Here is a 21,136-nt window from a genome sequence, read left to right on the forward strand (position 1 = left end):
GCCTGTGCTGAAACACTGGGTTGATTTGTAAGATGTTGCCCAGTGGGTGAGTTGGTAGAAACACCGGGGGACTTTGCAGGCAAGGTAATGGTTACTATTTCTAGAGGAGAGGTATCCAATAGCTCATTTACTGCAAGCGAAAGATTTGGAAAGTCGTGTATAGCAGGCAACAAGATAGATGATAAAGGGGTTACCAATGAGGGGAAACTTTGGCTTTTGCGTTTTTCAAGGGGGGTTTTCAACAATTCTATAGACAACCTACGCCCGCACGTCTTTCTGCCAAGGCGATTTCCCTATCAATATCCTGGGGCAGCCGTTTGAAATAGGTATCTAGGGGGCCCATAATAGCTGCTTCCACTTCACCCACAAATGGCAGCAAAGTGGATGTGTTTGTAGGACGGGCCATATAGATAACCCCTAGGCACCTCAATATATAACAACAAGTAAAATCAGTATCACAACTATAATAACTTGCTTACAGTGCTAGTGCGGCAAATGTCAGTGGGGTGGCCCAGCCCGGCCTCCTCCGGCCCCGGACGGCCACAGACGGTCCCGCCCTTGTCCCGGGCTTCTCCCGGGACGCTCCCGCGCACTCCCGCGCCGCGAGATAGACGAGTTAGCAATATACAATGCAGTGTGAGGGGGGAGGAGCATGCGGGGAGAGCGGCCCAGGTGTTTGCAATTGGGTCTGGCGGGCGCTCCTGGGACTTATAGTCCTGCGCCCGCACTCGCTCGCAGCCCCGCACACCACAGTCACACACGAAGGCTTCCTTTAAAAAGGACGATGTTCAAGACTGTTCACCCTCACTCAAGCAAAGTTCACCTCCTAAACGAAGCGGGACCCGCGCAGCGGGTACCGCGAGCAGTGGGCTGAAGAGCAGGCTGAAAAGCAGGAAGGCGAAGGCAGGTCCACAGGCGTTGGCTCTCACAAAGGTATCCCCTTAGCAACAAAATATTGGTGAGCTTTTTTATAATCTCCTGGGGGATTCTGCCATGCTTACTATTTTCCGTAGGATTAATGCACTCTTGATAAAATTATCTTTTAACACACAATTTTAATTGTTATTGTTATTATTCTAGATACATAGGAGTCAACTCTTTGTTGCGTCACATAAAGTGCCCTCTTGGATGTGATTGTATTTTAGTTACTTGGGTAACAATGATTTATTGATAATGTGCATGGGTGAACTCTTTGGTTATTTGGAATTGTTTAACAGTTCCTCTCCTAAACACCATTTGAGATTAGTTAGTGTGGCTTTGGTGTAGGTACCTGAAGGTAGTAGTAGCTATTGTTATGTCACTATATTATGTCTGCTCTAGCCCTGAGTAAGTCGATGAGAAATTTGATCCAATGACGAAACCTGTTGGCAACTAGAACTGTGAAGAAACCTTGAGGTGAATACACAATATTAAGCATCTTGTAAATAAAATCAAAGACTACAACACGACTTTGGACTTCTTGACTTACCTGGAGTGCTTGGGACTTCTTGTTCTGTTTCGGCTTTGCTCCAGAGGTGTTTTTGGTGGCTTTCCCGGACCCATTTGAGTACACATTTGTCTGAATACTACTGGTGTTTACAGTTTTGGGACTTGATTGAATGTAATATTACATATTGCCCAGCAACCATGTTTTCTCTAGTCTACATAACCATTTGTATGAGCAAGTTCAATTTACACAGAGAATAAATCTCTAGAAGGTCAAGATGCTGTCAAGCGCAGGAGTAAAGCAGATTCGAGGTAAGAATGGGAAGGGGCACCAACAAAATTGATGGGGTGGAAGAGTATCCTACAAAATTTAGAAGGAGTAAGTGTATATGTGCAAGATATTTTTCAGTCCATAAACCTACAATACACGCATTTACAACTGTGAAAAGACCATTATATTGCCGTAAATGCAGATTCACAATAGTTTTCTTGGAGTACTTCTGGAATCCTGCAACTCTTGCAGCTTCATAAAGCATACTCCTGGAAACTTTAGACAATTCCAAAAAGTCAGATGTTACCACAAATGTAGACGGAGACCCATGGCAGTACATTTCTGATTTTGTGATTCTTTTTTGTGAATCGGTTGTGTATCGGAAAATCGAGTGGCTACAGGCGTGTTGGAAGTCCATGTACAGCCATGCACTATCTATCTATCTATCTATCTGTCTGTCTGTCTGTGAACTATAAAACTGGATACTCAGGCAGTGTACTTCTGAAGTCAGATATGAACATGCCTGCCCTCTTGTCTCTGTGCCCAGTTGCTTGTATTTGTTGAATCTCCAAGGGCTGCATTGAGGCTTATCTTGTGTTTCCAATTCTTCTGTTTATTGAAAGTCTTATGAGTCAGACATATTGTGAAAGTGATAAGAGCTCCAAACAAGCCGCACACAGGGTCACGCCTGGAGTATCTGGCTCACACTCAGAAGAAGCAGCTAGATAAACATTTCCAGTGGGGCAGTACCTGAACCCGTCAGGACCAGCACTTCGCAACATGACTCCCCAAACTTTAACGGGGCAGTGCTGTGAGTTCTGTGCAGGGTCTCATTTTTTAAGGACAGTATGTGCACTTGTCATCAGGGCTGCTATAGGTCCGTGTAATTTCTTAAAATAACTGCTTTGACTATAATGGGTCAGTACAGACACTTCACAGGCACTTCTCAGCAGGGCTGCCATAGCTTCAGTCGTGAAGCACTGGCACTTCACAAAAGTGTTTCTCTACATTTAAAGGGGCGGTGCTGTGTCTTGTCGGCTGGGGCGACACATTTCAATGATCAGTGGTAATTTCTTTTTTTGCACGGCTATAGCGCCAGTCTGAAAGTATTGACACCTCTTACACACTGGTTTTCAGTATGGCTGCTAAAACTCCATTGGGGCGTTACCAGCACTTCTCACCGTGGTGGCTCTGCCTGTAAGGCGGCAGTCCCGGCATGCTTCAGTACTGTCCCTTCTCCTTTCATTAAAGCATGAGCGCTTCCCTTTATACACACATAAAACGAATGTCGTTGCACACACTGCATCACTAAATGCGATACAGTGTGTGCAACGAAATTCGTTTTATTTATTTTTATGTTTACTTACCTTTTAAAGTCCGTAATCCATACATTACTATCCCCCACCCTGCCCCTCCCCACGTCACCGCCTGACCGGTACTCCCACTACCGGCCACGGCTGCTCTGCGCGTTTCAGACCTGCGTCCTTGATCACAAGCCTCACACACAAGGAAAAACGGAAAACAACATGTAAATCACCTGCTGATGATGTTATTGGGTCGTGCCCTTTTGGGCCTGTGTCCCGCACCAGTGGGCGTGTGCCGCTAAGCCCTCTGGTATTCGCAGTCTTTACATGAAATAAAATACCCGAGTGGGTGTTTGTCCATCTCCTCATTCTTGTGCACCATTGCTCCCCAGTGGGTTGATAAAATTGCACAAGCTGAATGAGCTGCCTGTCAACTGTCACTCATGCCTGAGCCTTCCGCTCCGATCAGCACACCAGACCTCCAGTTGCTGCGGATCCGCTGTTATGCGGCTGTTCATCACCGCGACTGGCATGGCTGCAAACTATTCACACAAACAGGTTGCCCTCTTGGGGATTCCCTCCCGGAAGGTAAGTTCCTTAAAGCTGAGGACTGCAGCATACTGTATGTATGTATATGCTTGACTTGTCCTTTGTAAATGCTGGCTTCTGATTCGTTAATAGGCTTGTTAGTCCCTCCTTAGTACCGCCTTGTCTTCATTTGTAACCTCCCATGAGGACTGACCCTTTTACTTCTGTTGTTACACAGTATGTTTTATTTAGTTGGTAAGCACTATTTTCTTTAATGAGTTTCTCCTACTGCAGACAAAACATGTGTTCCTGCAACATTCAGCGCGCCATGAGCGCTTTCACTTTCCAAGCAGCCCAGGACAGTGGTAGCTGATTCTTTGAACTGAAATAGGTCTTGCATTTACAAGAGTTTGAGCTATTAGCATTGTAACTGACAACGCCTTTTATTAATGTGTTATTTTTATCAAAACAGATAAATAAAAGGCATTGTCGTTACAATGCCAATAGCTCAAACTCTCGCACATGTGAGACCTATTGCATTACAAATGCTTGTTGTTAGGGCCACTGTGCCACTTTTTAACTGTGATGCAGTACCTTTAATGGAGCAGTACTGGCATTTCCCAGAAAGCTTTCTATACCATTCATAGGTGGATGAGTCGAAGGCGGCTGTAGGGGGCATCCTTCACTCTTCCCGGAATGGTTATTATTAAATCCGCTATGGGGTAGTACTGACTTTTAAAGGGCCGGTGCTTCCTGTCTTGCACCAGGGCTGCACTATGTTTAGTATGGCAGTTCTGGCCATCTCACAAATGCTTCTGTATTGTTAATGGCCTTCTGTACCTCTAAGATGACAGTACCTGCAAGAGGCATCGCAAGGCCTATTGTGATTCTAATCAACAAGCTCTGCCGCTTCTTAGAAAGACTGATCTACCTGTAATGCTGTAGTCCTGACACTTGGCAGTAGAACTGGTATATATTTTACGTGGCAACTGACACATCTTTTAGTGTGGCATTGGTGACACTTGGCAGAATGGATGATGTAGCTTTAATAGGGAAGTCTGGCCTTTCTGAGCAGGCTGGGCTACGGGGCCTCAGGTCGTACCTCATTCACGGGGTCACAAGAACCGGTGCAGCAGGCTGGGCTACAGGGACTCAGGCAGCATCTCAGTCATTGAGCCGCATGGGCCAGTGATGCAGGCTGGGCCATGGGTACTCAGGCCACGCCATCATTCATGGGGCCGCAAGAGCTGGTGCAGCGTGTTGGGCCACAGGGACTCAGGCTACACCTTCATTCATGGGGCGCAAGAACCGGTGCAGCAGACTGGGCTATGGGGACTTAGGCCGCACCTCATTCATGTGGCCACAAGGGCCGGTGCAGCAGGCTGGACTATGGGGACTTAGGCCGCACCTCATTCATGTGGCCACAAGGGCCGGTGCAGCAGGCTGGGCTGTGGGGACTTAGGCCGCACCTCATTCATGTGGCCACAAGGGCCGGTGCAGCAGGCTGGGCTATGGGGACTTAGGCCGCACCTCATTCATGTGGCCACAAGGGCCGGTGCAGCAGGCTGGGCCGTGGGGACTTAGGCCGCACCTCATTCATGTGGCCACAAGGGCCGGTGCAGCAGGCTGGGCTACGGGGACTTAGGCTGCACAGGGGCTCAAGCTGCACCTCATTCATGGAGCGTCAAAAGTCGGTGCAGCAGGCTGGGCTACAGGGACGCAACCTGTACCTCATTCATGAGGACGCAAAAGCTGGTGCAGCAGGCTGAGCCACGAGGACTCAAGCCGCACCTCATGTATGGCCACAAGGCCTTTTGACACCATACCTCACAGCTGCTTATCGGAGTGGCTGTGGAGCTACGGTATTGGCCACATGGCACTAAAATGGCTGGCATTCTTCTTGCAGTTCCATAGCTTTCAGGTTTCCAGAAGCCTTTTCGATCAAAGCTGGTCCCATCGGCACAGGGCTGCCTCAAGGCTCCTCCGTGAGGCCCACCCTGTTCATCTTTTACACGTGCCCCTTGGCTGATGTCATTGAGTGTCACAGCTTTGATATTTTATCGAATGGCGATGACGCTCAGTTGATCGTCACCTTATCTCAGAACTCATCCAGTGGGGCTGCCTCCCTGAGGGCCTGTCTGTCAGAGGTTGCCCAATGGATGCACCTCAACTGCTGAAAGTTAAATGCAGGCAAGACTGAGGTCCTCATCCTGGGCAATCAGCCTACCATTTGGTCTCCAGACTGGTGGCCAACGAATTTTGGTTCTTTTCCATCACCAAAGCCTAAGGTCAAGAACCTGGGCATTTGGTTTGGCCAAAGTCTCACCTTCAATGACCGAATTTTGGCTTTGGCACGCAAATGCTTTGGGATCCACAAGTCACTGAAAACCTTTATTGGTCTCCTACCATTATCTGCTCAAAAGACAGTGATCCAAGCCTAAGTCATCTTGCGATTGGATTACTGCAACATCTCGTATTTGGGAGTCTCTCAGTCATGACAGTTGAGACTCCAACGGGGTTAGAACTCATTTCTCTTATAATTGTCCGCCGAAATCTCCCCCTCCGGGCCCCACCACTCTTACCTGCACAGGCCTCAGCAGATGGGCACAGCTCTTCAATAGCTTCACTGGCTTCCAGTGAAGAAGCACGTTGCTTTTAAAGCTCTTTGTTGCTGCTACAGAATTTTCAGGAAGACTGGTGCGACCTAATTGCATCCTCTCATTACACCTTACTCTCCTTTGAGACATCTCACGTCTTCTGAGGTCTTGCTAGCTCAGGTGCCATGGGTGAAGAGAGCTTGTATGGGTTGGAGGTCCTTCAGCTCCCTTGCACCTAAGCTTTGGAACTCTCTCCCTCTGCAGTTAAGTCATGCCAAGACACAACTCCTGTTTCAGAAAAATCTAAAAACTTGTTTTTTTTAAATTGGTATCTGTTGTTATTGTGCTATTTATGATTTCGGTTAGGAGCTTTGACCCTCTAGCGTGGGACACTCTTATAGGAGTAGCTATGCGCTTTACAGGCATTAGTATTATTATTATTATTATTATTATTATTATTATTATTATTCATGGGGCTGTAAAGGCAGTGCAGCAGGCTGAGCTACAGGGACTTAAGCCACACCACATTCATGAGATTGCCAAGACCGGTGCAGCAGTCTGGGCTACGTGGACTCAAGCCGCTCCTCATTCATGGGGGCGCAAAGGCCGGTGCAGAAGGCTGGGCTACGGGTACTCAGGCCACACGGGGACTCAAGCAGCACCTCATTAATGAGGTTGCAAAGGCCCAAAACATCTTTAGCTTGTGTTCCTGTCAAGTGTGACTGTGGCCACATAAAGCAATCAGTGCAAGAGCTAATTTAAGACACAGACTCTACCATATTTTGGACTGTGAGGTGTCATAAATATGGTGCAGAGCTCTACACGTCCTCTCTCTGTATCTGTGCCAATCACAGGTACAAATTAAACATAGTTGTTCTTGTCCTGTGTTTATTTATATGAGAATTGTGAGGAACTAGCCAGCAGAAGGTGGAAACAACTTTTTACGCCGAGCCTAGAGGCATGGATGTAATCCCTCTGTGGGTTTTAAACATGCCCTGCGTTATGATTGTTTGCTTGGTTAGCCTTTCGAAATTGCATTGCTTTGGTTGGTGAAAAGTGTACATTCATCCCACCTACTGTCTGTTTAGTTACCACCCTGGTGACTACCCCTGCTACATGGATCCTTTCCCTAGTGGCCGTAAGTTTTCTTTTACTGTGCTACTTTTATTCTTTTCGACACTCCTCGCCACTCGTGGGTGCACAGGGCTGCTTCCAGAACCAGTTCCCTTAATTTCCCCTCCAGGCGTGGCTGCTTGTCATTGGTATAACGGCTGCTCCCCAGCTATTGTATTGCATTGTATTGTAATTGATAACATATAGAGCTTACTACCCCTGACGAGACGTCGAAGTACTTTTTCAGCGAGTAGCACCTCCTCCGGAACCCATAAAGGATTAGTGTTGAATTAGTATAGTGAAATATGAAAGTGATTTAAGTGGTGGATAGGTTAGTCAATTATTTGGATTCAAAAGGATAGCGGAAGGATAGAAAAATTAGTATAGTGAAATATGAAAATGATTTAAGTGGTGGATAGGTTAGTCAATTATTTGGATTCAGAAGGATAGCGGAAGGATAGAAGAGGGAAAAAAGGTTTGTATTTGTATAGCTATGCCTTCTAGTTGTCCGAATGACTGTTATCTCGTCCTTTTCGTGGAGGAGTATCGATCTCCTCGGCAGGAGCGGTGGGCATCATTGGACTCGAACACACTCGGTGTGCTTGGCCTGCTGGTGCTGGCGACCTGTCCTCTTAGGTGGTTGCCCTGGTGCTTTGGTGGTGCCTCCACCTGCTCCCCAGAGCTGCAGCAAACTCCTATGTCCCTTCTGGGACTTTAGCAAGGATATGATGTCTAAACAACCTCATCACTAAAACACAGGGGGACCACCAGTCAGTTTAACATTCATGAGACCAGTTGAAAAACAAAATTCATAGGCACATTTTTTTTTTTTTTTAAGGTCAAGTATGAAAAACCTTTCTGGACGGACATACCTCTGAAATATACGTTAACGTCACTAATCCATCTGAGTTCTGAGATATCTGCTTGTCAAATATCAAAATGTCTGTAAAGAAACATCATAAAGACCTAATTACAATCACTATATCTATGTAGAGTCATTTGATAACAAGACAAAATGAGGGGTAAAAACTCCCTTGATCACTCAAGTCTCAACATACCAAAATGTCTAAGTATAATGGAGCATGGTCACAAAATCATACCGATATTGTAACAGCTCTAATGATGCATTAACCATCTTTACGGTCCATGTCTACATGATAATTGAAACATGTCTCAATATGGTCAAGAGTTGTTCTAGTATGGTACCCATCAAACTTGGAGTGGGCTATAAATTGTCATGAATACAGGTGTTATACTCTATATAGGAATCCATGCATAAAGCCAATGCATTTCGCCACACCTAATTACTAATCGTGAGTGCTGAACCATTAATTTCATGGTTTTTTTGGGAAAATGTTTTCCATTTCGTCGCACCTCCAGTATCATTTGAACTTTCCTAATACTTTGTCGGCAAGTGCGGAACATTAGTGCCTCAACCCTCCTTTCTCTTTGCATGCTAAAAATACAATGCAATTTAATGTTGTTCAAAATAGGTATAGTTGGTGACTCGCCTCCTCCAGTCCTTCCAGGTTTCCCGCCGCCACCCTGTTTTGTCGCTCCTGCCCTCAAATGTTTCTGTCTCCCATCCCCTCCAAGAGTCCCGTGGTCCAACTCCTGTGCCCAGGGCATGCCACAGTGCTGCTGTCCTACTGCCGGACTTATCCCACAGGCACTTGCCCAAAGACACTGTCCTCCTGCCCAGGGTCCCTGCTCTAACCTCCGATGCTATATAGTTCTGTTTCTGGACCACTGTCCCTCAATCTCTTTAAGTGTCCTGCAGTCCTACCTTCTGCCCTACCTGGACCTGCTGCTGAGACCGAATTTCGAGTGAAATGTCAACTTACACAAATATCGAGTTGGAAATATTGTGATTCAGAAATATCGACAGCAAGATTATCGTGGTCAAGAATATCGAATTTAAGGTAAGAATATCGTTTTTAAAAATATGGAAGTCATTAATATTGTTTGCAAAAATATAGATGTTTAAAATATCGAGTTTTTAATTAGTGTTATGTAGTTTAGTTTATATTTTAAATGTACGTAATGTATGTTTTTTGTATAAGTATTGTTCATGGCTTTTAATATATGTGTTAAATTTTTAGTAGTTATGAATTTTATTTTAATTTAATGTTGCATTTTTTTAGTTCTGTAGCGGGTTGTGGGTTTATAGGGGAATAGGGTGGAAAGTAATTTAATTATAAAAAATGAATGATTATATTTTTATTTATTTACTTTAGATTATATAGCATTAAATGTGGGAAGTAATTTATTTGTAATTATTATTAATTGGTTGTTAATTAATATTTGATTAATTGATAATTAATTCGTGAAATTGTGTAATTTTCTTTAGGTGTGGGGTTTATAGGGGTAAAGGCTGGGAAGTACTTTATTTTTGATTAATTAATATTATTTGTTAATTTATACTAATTAATTAATTGAAAATGAATAATGGAAATTGTCTTATTAATTTTAAGTGTGCATTGTGTAGTTTATAGGGGTAAAGGGTGGGAAGTAATTTATGTTTTATTATTTAATAATTAGTAGTTCAGTTATATTAACTAATTGATAATTAATGATGGTACTTGTGTGATTTTTTTTAGGTGTGGGTGGTTGAGTTTATAGGGTGATGGGTGAGAAATAATTGATGTTTAATTAATTGAAAATTAAATATGAAATGTGTGTAATTCATTTTAGGTGTGGGTTTTGGGGTTTATAGGGGTAAAGGGTGGAAAGTAATTTTTGTTTAATTAATACAAACTAGTTGATCATTAATATTAATTCATTAATTTATGTTTAATTAGGGTATTTGCTTATATTTTTGTGGGGGGCTTTTATTGTTATAGGGGTATAGTGTGGGGAGTAAATTAATTTTACTTACATTATAGTTAGTTGTTAAATGCTATTAGTTTTTTAATTGAAAATAAGTTTTAATTGTGTCATTAATTTTTTATAGTTTAATTTTAACTGTGGGTTGTGGGGATTATAGGGGTAAAATGTGGGAAGTTAAATAATTTTTATGATTTTTTTAATTAATGATATTTTTTTAAATGGTAATTAATTATGTTAGTTGAGGAAGATACATTTTTGTTTATTTAAATGTGTGTTGTGAATGTTGTGGTGTTATAGGGTAGGAAATTAAAAAAAAGAATTATGTATTATTTAATGTTTTTGTCTAAATAATTTTTTATTAAAAATATTTATTTGTTTGGAAATTATTTTTTCTTTTATTTCATATAATATTTGTAGGTGTTTGTTATATGAATTTAAAATTATAATTTGTTTAATATTAAATATATTTGTTTTTGAATTTTTAACATATTTATATATTTTTCAATTTATTTTGATTTTAAAATATTTTTATTGTTAAAATGTAGTTTGTTTGTCCGTTCCCTCCCCAATGCCGCCTGTAGTCCTAAGTGCCACTAATGAGGTCTTCGATCTGCGTACATGCACTGATTGGATGCCGGTTGTGTGTTGTTGTTTATAATGTATAAACTGAAAAATAACGTGTTTTTTTTAATTAAAAAAATGTAGTTTGATTTTAATTTTGAACTGACTGTAGTGAGAATATTAATTGTTACTCCTCTGAAATACAACACTTTCTCTACTGTTGCACTCACTGGAGTGGGAATAGTAATTTATACCCCTCCGCTATCCAACACTTTCCCTACTTTTTCAATTATTGGAGTGGGAATAGTAACTTTAACCCCTCCGCTATCCAACACTTTCCCTACTGTTGTACTCACTGGAGTGGGAATAGTAATTTTTACCCCTCCGCTATCCAACACTTTCCCTACCTTTACAATTATTGGAGTGGGAATAGTACATTTTATCCCACCACTATCCAACACTTTCCCTACTGTTGCACTCACTAGAGTGGGAATAGTCATGTTTACCCCTCCGCTATCCAACACTTTCCCTACTGTTACACTCACTGGAGTGAGAATGCTAATTTTTAACCCTCAGCTATCCAACACTTTCCCTACTGTTGCACTCACTGGAGTGGGAATAGTAATTTGTACCCCTCCCCTATCCAACACTTTCCCTACTGTTACACTCACTGGAGTGAGAATGCTAATTTTTAACCCTCAGCTATCCAACACTTTCCCTACTGTTGCACTCACTGGAGTGGGAATAGTAATTTGTACCCCTCTGCTATCCAACACTTTCCCTACTGTTACACTCACTAGAGTGAGAATGGTAATTCTTACCCCTTTGCTATCCAACCCTTTCTCTACTGTTGTACTCACTGGAGTTGGAATAGTAATTTTTACCCCTCCACTATCCAACACTTTCCCCACTGTTGCACTCACTGGAGTGGGAAATTTAAGTTTGAGGATTTTTAAATAGGTTAATGTTTTAATTTATAATAAAATGTTTTTTAATTAGATTTTATGTTATTGGTACATATATATATATATATTAGGCAATCTGATAAGGGAGGCAACATTGTTCTTTGGCCTTTGTCTTCGTACTTGGAGGAAGCAATGAAACAACTAGGCGACAGACTTTGTTACAGTAGATGTGACCGATCAGTATACAAGCAAGCTTGGGACAAATTAAACACAAAACTGTATACATGGAGAGGACAAGGACTCCTGAGTGGGGACGAGTTAAAGTTTTTAAAGACTAATCACCCCATAACTCCTGTGTTTTATTTGATCCCCAAGATCCACAAAGACAGTGCCAAGCCACCTGGGAGGCCCATAATTTCAGCTTGTGGGGGGACATTTGAAAAAGTGTCCAGGTACATTGATCACTTCCTTCAAGATTTCATGAAATCCCTACCCTCGTACATCAGAGACTCCATGGACTTTTTGCAAAAACTCAAACCAGTGGTATGGAGTACAGAATATTTACTGGTTACACTTGATGTTACTACACTCTACACAAGTATCAATCATGTAGATGGAGTAAGAGCAGTAAAACATTTTTTGAGCAAAAAGCCCATGTGCATGATGGAACACAACAATATGCTGGTGGAGATGCTAGAAATGTGTCTCTATAACAATTATTTTCTTTTTCAAAACCAGATGTTCCAGCAATTACGAGGAGTGGCAATGGGGGCCTGCTTCTCCCCCAGTTACTCATGTTTGCACATGGGGCTGTGGGAGGAGCAGGTCCTGGGCAATGCCTTTAGGGAGATCATGTCTAGTAAAGTGCTGGTGTGGTACAGATTTATTGACGATCTCTTTATAATCTGGAAAGGGACAACAGGTGAAGTGGAACAGTTTATCAGTGATATTAATCGGAATGAACTGAATTTACACTTCACAAGCACCATTAGTGACAGGAAGGTCAATTTTCTTGACGTAGAGGTTTATGTTGAGGAAGGGAAATTACACACGAAATTACACCGCAAGGAAACTGCAGGGAACACTATCCTCCATGCCTCTAGTCAGCATCCCAACCATCTAATCCGCAGCATCCCCTATGGGGAGATGTTGAGGATTAGAAGAATTTGCAGCACTGATGAAGCTTGCTTAGATGCACAGAAAGAAAGCAAGATAAGGTTTTTACAGAGGGGCTATACGGAAAGTGCAGTTTCTAAAGCAATGGAAAGGGCCAACAAGACAGTAATATCTCCAAAAACATCAATGGGGGTAGATTCAACAGTGACAAAAACAACAGTGGACCAACCGAGATTTATCCTTGGCTACAGTTGCCAGCATAGACAACTACAGAAAATGGTGAAGAAAAACTGGCATATAATCACAGGGGATCCTGTGATTGGTAAAACTATGTCCACTTTTCCGGCTATTACATATAGCCGTGCCAGGTCCATGAGAGACATGCTAGTCAGCAGTAGTCCGGAAGTACCAACACGGGGCAACTGGCTAGGAAAAAGCAAGGGTTTCCTAAAATGTGCAGCATGCAAGGCGTGCACCATAGGGAAGAATAAAACAACATACTATTCCCCATTTAGCGAGGCTGAAATCCCAATTACTAAGAAAATCACATGCAAATCAGACTTTGTCATCTACGTCTTGGAATGCGTCTGTGGACTTCGTTACATTGGTAGCACTAAGCTACAAGTCCACAAGCGCATATTGCAGCATATGAGGGCAGTCATCAATAAGGACGAGGCCTACCCTGTGGCGAGGCATGTCAATCTCTGCCATAAAGGGGATGTGAACTGCCTGAAATTTTATGCTATAGATATGGTGCAGGCATCACGAAGAGGTGGAAACAGGGAAGCACATTTAAGAGTACTAGAAACTCGTTATATCCTGGAATTAGACACTAAGGCACCGTATGGCCTTAACGCAACAGAGGATCTGTACACTTGCTTACATCTGGAATGAAAAACTATAGGGAGATACAGAGTCTTGAGAATATAAATGTCCAAATGAAGTTGGAGCGTAGGTTCATCAATAATGGCTAAGCTATTATATTTTTTTACTGCCGGATTTTAAATTAGTAGTAGAAATTACACAAAATTGGGTAAATCACATATTTCTTGTTTTTTTAATAGTGTTTGGAGGTAATATGAAATAACCGAACAGTGTAGAAGCAGTGGTCCAGAAGACTGTTAACCAGGCCCACTTGGGCAATATTAATCAAATCCCTTTTAACCAAATTGATTCCGTAGTAAATATTGCATAATGCACCTTATTATTGAACATAGCACAGAAAATGGTTGTATATGTTTGAGGTACATTATTGTATTTTTTGCACAAATGTAAATACTAATTTTAGAATATTTATTGCAAAATTTTGTACATTTCTTGGGATCGCTTGTCAATATTAATTGAGAGATAAGGTGATTTGTAAATCGCAAATGGAATGCAAAAGTTGTTGGTTACACAATCTGGTCCAGGCTGAAATATTTTTTCTATCTCTATAGGTTTGGGATCATGTGACTAAAACCAGCACTACAAAACACTGGGTGTAATTCAGACCATGTTATGTGATCAAGGGCTCCAGGGCCCGAAACGCGTCATGGCGATCGAGAGGGTGCACAGAATGGAATAAAACGCTGAAACTAACTTACAAGGGTCCGTTTCGTTATTTGGCTTCCTGTTGGTTTGCGCTGAATTTCGGAGTTCCTGTTATATATATATATATATATGTACGTATTTATATAATTTTCAAATTATAAAATACTAGTTTATTAATTAGGAAATATATATGAATTATTATGCAGGTGTGTTTAACTTTTTTGAATTAACTTTATTATATTTATTTATATTAAATCTACTTTATTTTTTAGATTCATTTTAGTATTTAACATATTTAATATTTATTATTTTATTTTATATATATATAAAATTCGATATTTCCCCCCAATATTTTTGTACTTACCTTTTTAAGTACAGGGAGTCGATATTTTTACATTCTATATTTTTACAGCGATATTTTTTTACTTCTATATTTTTAACTTCGATATTTTTTCAGAGAACCCCTGGCCTCTACCCCACAGTTGCTTGCCCAAGAGCAGCGGTCACATTTCCCATAGGCCTGCACCCACTGCTAGGCTCCCCCAGGTCCTTCCTCCACCGAGCGCCTGCCCCACATGCTCCTACCGCGCGGCCCTTTCCTCGAGTCCCGCGGTTCTAGGACCCCTACCCCCACAGGTGCTCTTAAGCATGCTGAGGGACTTCTGCAGTCCTGCCGTGTGTTACTCCCCTCAAGGTTCCTGTTGTCCGGGTCTCGAGGGCTCCCAGAACTCTGTACCGCATGCTCTTGCTGCCCTCCCCAGGTTGGCAGTCGCTGGCCTGTCCCCCTCGCCCCCCCCTGCACGGTTGCCCAAGGTGCGGAACATTAGACCTTCATGTAAAAAATGTGAATCTGTGTGGGGCGCACTGCACCTCCCCAGTTCTTACCAGACCAATCGCACTATAGTATTTTTTAAATTATTGAAACAAATGCATTTTTAGGGCTCGGACTCCTTCCCAGTGAAACTGGGAGGAGTTTGAGAACTAATGTTAAAGGAGAAAAAAAAGAAGAAGTATCTCCTAGGGCCTTGGAGAGAGAAATTCCAGACATTCCTTAGCGTTTTCTGTCATCTGGTCAGTGATTCGTCTTCCTTGTGTTTTCGTTTTAATAGGCTTGAAGTGATAGGGTAAATGTAGTTTAGTTCCGCCATTTTGGGCATATTTCGTGCGTGCTCGCGCTAAGAAGTACATAAATTATAATTAGGAGCTGTCAGCGTGCCTCCGTTAGTGAATCCAGATGGCCGGGCGCGTTCACAATTCTGCAGCTCTCAGCGCGCAGCTTCCTGAGAGGACCGTGATAACATGCCCATGGTAAACTAGAGCTACATTTCCCAAGTTTGTCGTGGACTGCGAGAGGTAACTACGTCGAAACAAAAGGAGCCGAGCACCCTTGGCGCCCAGGCGTAGGCGCATGCCTCCTTAAGGCGCTAGCTGGCTCAGGATACGGAGCAACCAAAACACACGGCGCTTCGGAAAGAATCCCGCGCAGCCCATTAAACGCTGCCGCCAGATAGCAAGGGCCGGTAATGAGGACTTTCGAACAGAAATCTAGTTTCCTGGCATGCGCTCAGACCGCAAGGGACGGGCCTGCACACTTTTCTGTTCCAGTTTCTTTCCGACATTTTCGCCAAATTGTCCATGCGAAATAAGCAGTATTTCCGAAAGGTGGTTTTGTTTATTTAACTGAAGAATTGGAAACTTCAGGACCAATTTATTTATAATTGCACAATCCATCACACAAATCAATATGATTCGTATACTCACACTTCTTAAGACATTTTTATTTCTCTGAAAGGGATTCCTGAGATGCACACTCGTAGAACTCTGCAGCGCGTTACAGAGCGGGTTTCTCCCTCCACATACTGTCTTGTAATTTAGTTTCGCATTGTACCTCGCTACATTCCTGCAGGTACGTACCCTCGGTTGAAGCTGTGCACTGAACATCTGATCTGAACAGAGCTTCTCCGACCTCCAGGACGTTTCTTGCAGCTTCGTGTAGACGGAGCCCAATATCCATCAGACACAACTACATTTTCCGGGTCTGTCTCACGAGAAAAGCAGGGCCATCAATTTGCAGTGATCTGGCTTGTGTCAGCCGCGGGGAAGCAGTTTTATTTGCAGGGCCGTGCGGTCCTGTGGGCGCAGTCTGCAGGAGGCCCCACATAGGCAGCGCTTGTCTGAAGCCCCCACTGCAGGTTATAGAGTGACCTCGGGGCCTCCCCAGGACACATCTGCAAACACAGTATCCCTCCCAGAACCAGCAAGGTAAAGCGCAATATCACAGCGCCTAGCGCTCCGAAGGAATGAATGACGCAGTTAACAGCGAGGCCGTGTATACGAGCACGAAGGGCGACAAGGCCGTGAGTAACGTCCAGACTGCTGTACGTGGAGAATAAGTGTTTTTAAAGAGAGAGCCGCCATAACAAAACGAATGCGACATGACATGGCCGCAATGCAAAATATACGGATATATCTTCAAACGGAGACTGCGTTTCAGCATTTGTAGTGAGTTAAAGGGTGCAGAATTAACAGCAATTATGGCGCAGTTCAAGGACTGCGCCTCGTGAGGAGAGGTAGCCCAGTTTCTACTATTCTCGCATTGTACATTTGGAGATCTCACAAAGCCGTGTGACCTGGGGCAGGCTGATGTGTGGCCCCGCGACCACGTAAAAACTAAAGGCTTGGTTTAGAGTTTAGCCAATGATCTGCCTAGTTATAACTGCATTAGAATATCAGAGACTGTAATAAGGCAGGCAGGTTGCAAACAGAACACATAACCCCCCTGTAATATAAACGACCTAAATATAATCCAGCGACTGAAGCCGCACTAGTAAACATTAAATACATTTTTGCAAACAGCGTGCCCCTTATGTAAAGCGTGTAATAGAAGCACCCGTCATGCACAGCGCTGCAGCTACGTATGCACACTCTTTGAACTCTCAAAAGTAACTGACATACAACGAAATTCAATTCAAATACTTCTGTAACGAAATCCTGTATGAGCTGGCATCGCACCTTCTTCATCAAACAATGGAAAGGTGCATGCATGTTTACAGAAATAGAGTGGCAGTCTCATCGAACGTGGACCTATAGAGTATGGTGCTAAAATACAGTCAACGTTTGTAGACATCCGTGCAACTGACCACTGGTAAGAATGCATTATGAATACATCCGATGTTGCACGGATGTCTACAAACGTTGATATATATATATATATATATATATATGTATATACATATATACACACACATTATGTAAATAATATATATATGCATGTCCACACAGCTGCATACCCACATACACAGTGCTTTTATTTAACAAAATGCAGTGGTATAAGCCTATAGGTCCTAGGGATCCGTAAATATGAACAAGACATCCCAGTCCCTGTGAAACATAGGTTTCATCATCATGATCGACAGCCGCTGCCATCTCTCTACTGTCCATTGGTTAATCAACATTCTATCCAGAGGTAAACACAATCTGTACATCCCAATTACAACCCGCGCCCACTCTCTGCTGCACCTACTGGAGAATAGCTTTAGCTATGTCTCCTTTCTATGGACTCAATGTGTGTTTTTTTATCAGTGCACATGATAGTTTCCAAAATTCTACATTTTTAAATGAGAAATTTAGTAACGCTTTGATTTTACGACGAACTCGTGCTTTATGAACGTGTCTTCATATTCACAGGGACGGGTGCGGTGCCACGTAGAACGTGAGCTATGCAGACATAAGTGCAGTGCCACCAACCTTGCAATGTTTAAGACACACGTGCTTGCAGCGCCACAAGGCTTCAAACGTGCAGACTTTACAAATGCATACAGTCGCAGGGCCGCCATACACTTCCAATTTTACAGACCCGCGTGCAGTACCACCACCACTAGCACTACCACTACCGGTACCACCACCAGTACTACCACTACCATTATTACCACCAGCAGTACTACCACTACCAGTACCACCACCAGTACCACCACTACCAGTACCACCACTACCAGTACTACCACCACCAGTACTACCACCACCAGTACTACCATTACCAGTACCACCACCTCCAGTACTACCAGTAACACCACCACCAGTACTACCACTACCAATACCACCACCACCACCACCACCACTACCAGTACTACCACTACCAGAACTACCAGTACCACTACCACCACCACCAGTACCACCATCACCAGTACTACCACCACCAGTACTACCAGTACCACCACCACCACCAGTACTACCACCACCAGTACCACCACCACCACCAGTACTACCAGTACTACAGGCACCAGTACTACCACTACCACCACCACCAGTACTACCAGTACCACGACCACCAGTACTACCACTACCAGTACTACCACTACCAGTACTACCACCACCAGTACTACCATTACCAGTACCACCACCTCCAGTACTACCAGTAACACCACCACCAGTACTACCACTACCAATACCACCACCACCACCACCACCACTACCAGTACTACCACTACCAGTACTACCAGTACCACTACCACCACCACCAGTACCACCATCACCAGTACTACCACCACCAGTACTACCAGTACCACCACCACCACCAGTACTACCACCACCAGTACCACCACCACCACCAGTACTACCAGTACTACAGGCACCAGTACTACCACTACCACCACCACCAGTACTACCAGTACCACGACCACCAGTACTACCACTACCAGTACTACCACTACCAATACCACTACCACCACCAGTACTACCACCACCAGTACCACCACCACCAGTACCACCACCACCAGTACTACCACTACCAGTACTACGGCCAGCAGTACCACCACCACCAATGCTACTGCTCACCACCAGCCATCAGTGCACAATTTCTACAGGCAGTCACGGCCATCAGTACATGCATCGATTGTTACACATCCACAATTAAGTATTGTAGCAATCTCAGTATGGTACACTTTAGTTTTAAACATATTCATGTAAAAACACAGCATGCCACCATTGCTACAATTATAATCTAACACACATAATTCCACTACACACCACATTAACACACTCCATAACACTTAGCAAAAATACATTACCATTTACAATGCCATTAGCTCAAACTCAAATAAATCCGAGCCCGATTGCATTTCTAATGCTTGTTTGTTATGTAGTAAGCGTATATAAAATACTCATTAGAAAGTCCAAAATTAATATGCATGTGTGGAAAATGGATTGTTGCAACATCTACATGTAGCTGAGCGCATACCATTCATTTTATGTGGCTTAATGTCATAGGTTGCTAAAAGGAATTCTTCCTATGTACTTTAGGCTGTACCATTTACAGTGCAAAATTAAGTATCAGTTCCGTAACATTAAATTTCATAGCCGAGCATTCGTGTAGGTGGAACGAGCCAAGGGAAAAGATGTGTCATAGACACTCTGATTAAATGGCTGATTTACATCCGAAGGTCCACTCCTGGCTTCAAACAAATGGTGTGATCCTAGGCAGATGCCTGTCAGTATCCTCTATGCTGTATTCCCTTACTTTCCAAACATTGAGGTGGGCTCGGGGAGGTGTAGTGGGGAAAGATTTGAAAAAGAATCTGTGGACTAATATTGAATAACTGTTCCATTGAGTCTGCAAGCGCCTAAAGGACGCTCAGCTTGTGATGTCACGCTATAATTATCTCCACTGTAATATCCTGCATATTTCATTTAATTAAACATTTTTGATAAACATGTAATAGCCTTTAAACGTTTAAATACAATAAAAAAAATATTGCCATTTAAGGGTCTGCTGTTCAAATGCCACAAAAGGAAGAGGAACAAAAAAAAGTGATGATTGCACAGACAAGTCTCCTTTTGCAGTCAGAGAGTGAAAGTAAACCTGTCCCTTAGGAAACTGTTGATTGTTTTCCCTATTCTTTATATGCACAGCAAATGTAACCAGATAAGATGATTTACAAGCAACAGCACAGCACCACCTCACTACCAGTGCAGCACTACCTCGGCGTTAGTGCAGCACCACCACCACTTCAGCACCAGCACAGCATCATTTAGCACCTCCACATCAGCGCTCCACCTCAGCATCAGCACAGTACCACCTTAGCATCAGCACAGCACCACCACTGCACCATCTCAGCATCAGCACAGCATCAGCCAGCACCATCTTAGCATCAGCACAGTGCCACCTCCTCACCAGTGCAGCACCACCTCGGCATCAGCGCATCACCACCTCAGAAACAGCTCAGCACCACCTCAGCATCAGAACAGCACCACCTCAGCACCAGCATGGCATCATTCAGCACCACCACCTCCGTATCAGTGCTCCAGCACAGCACCACCTCAGCATCAGCACAGCACCATCTCAGCATCAGCCAGCAACATCTTAGCATCAGCACAGTGCACCTCCTCACCAGTGCAGCACCACCTCGGCATCAGCGCAGCACCACCTCAGAATCAGCTCAGCACCACCTCAGCATTTGAACAGCACCACCTCAGCATGGCATCATTCAGCACCACCACCTCCGTATCAGCGCTCCACCCCAGCAAAGCACCACCTCAGCATCAGCACAGCACCATCTCAGCATCAGCACAGCACCACCTCAGCATCAGCACAGCACCACCTCAGCACCACCACAGCACCACCTCCGCATCAGCTCAGCACCACCTCAGCATCAGCACAGCACCACCTCAACATCAGCACAGCACCACCTCAGCATTAGCACAGCACCACTAGAGCACCATCTCAGCATCAGCACAGCACCACCTCTTCATCAGTGCACCGCATCAGCACCAGCACAGCACCACCTCAGCATCAGCACAGCACCACCTCAGAATCAGCGCAGCATCACCTCAGCTTCATCGTACCACCTCAGCATCAGATCAGAACCACCTCAACATCAGCACAGCACCACCTCAGTATCACCTCCGCACCAGCACACCACCACCTCAGCATCACTCAGAAACCACCCCTGAGTATCATTT

This window comes from Lissotriton helveticus, chromosome 12, assembly GCF_964261635.1.
Source record: "Lissotriton helveticus chromosome 12, aLisHel1.1, whole genome shotgun sequence".
Lineage (NCBI taxonomy): Eukaryota > Metazoa > Chordata > Amphibia > Caudata > Salamandridae > Lissotriton > Lissotriton helveticus.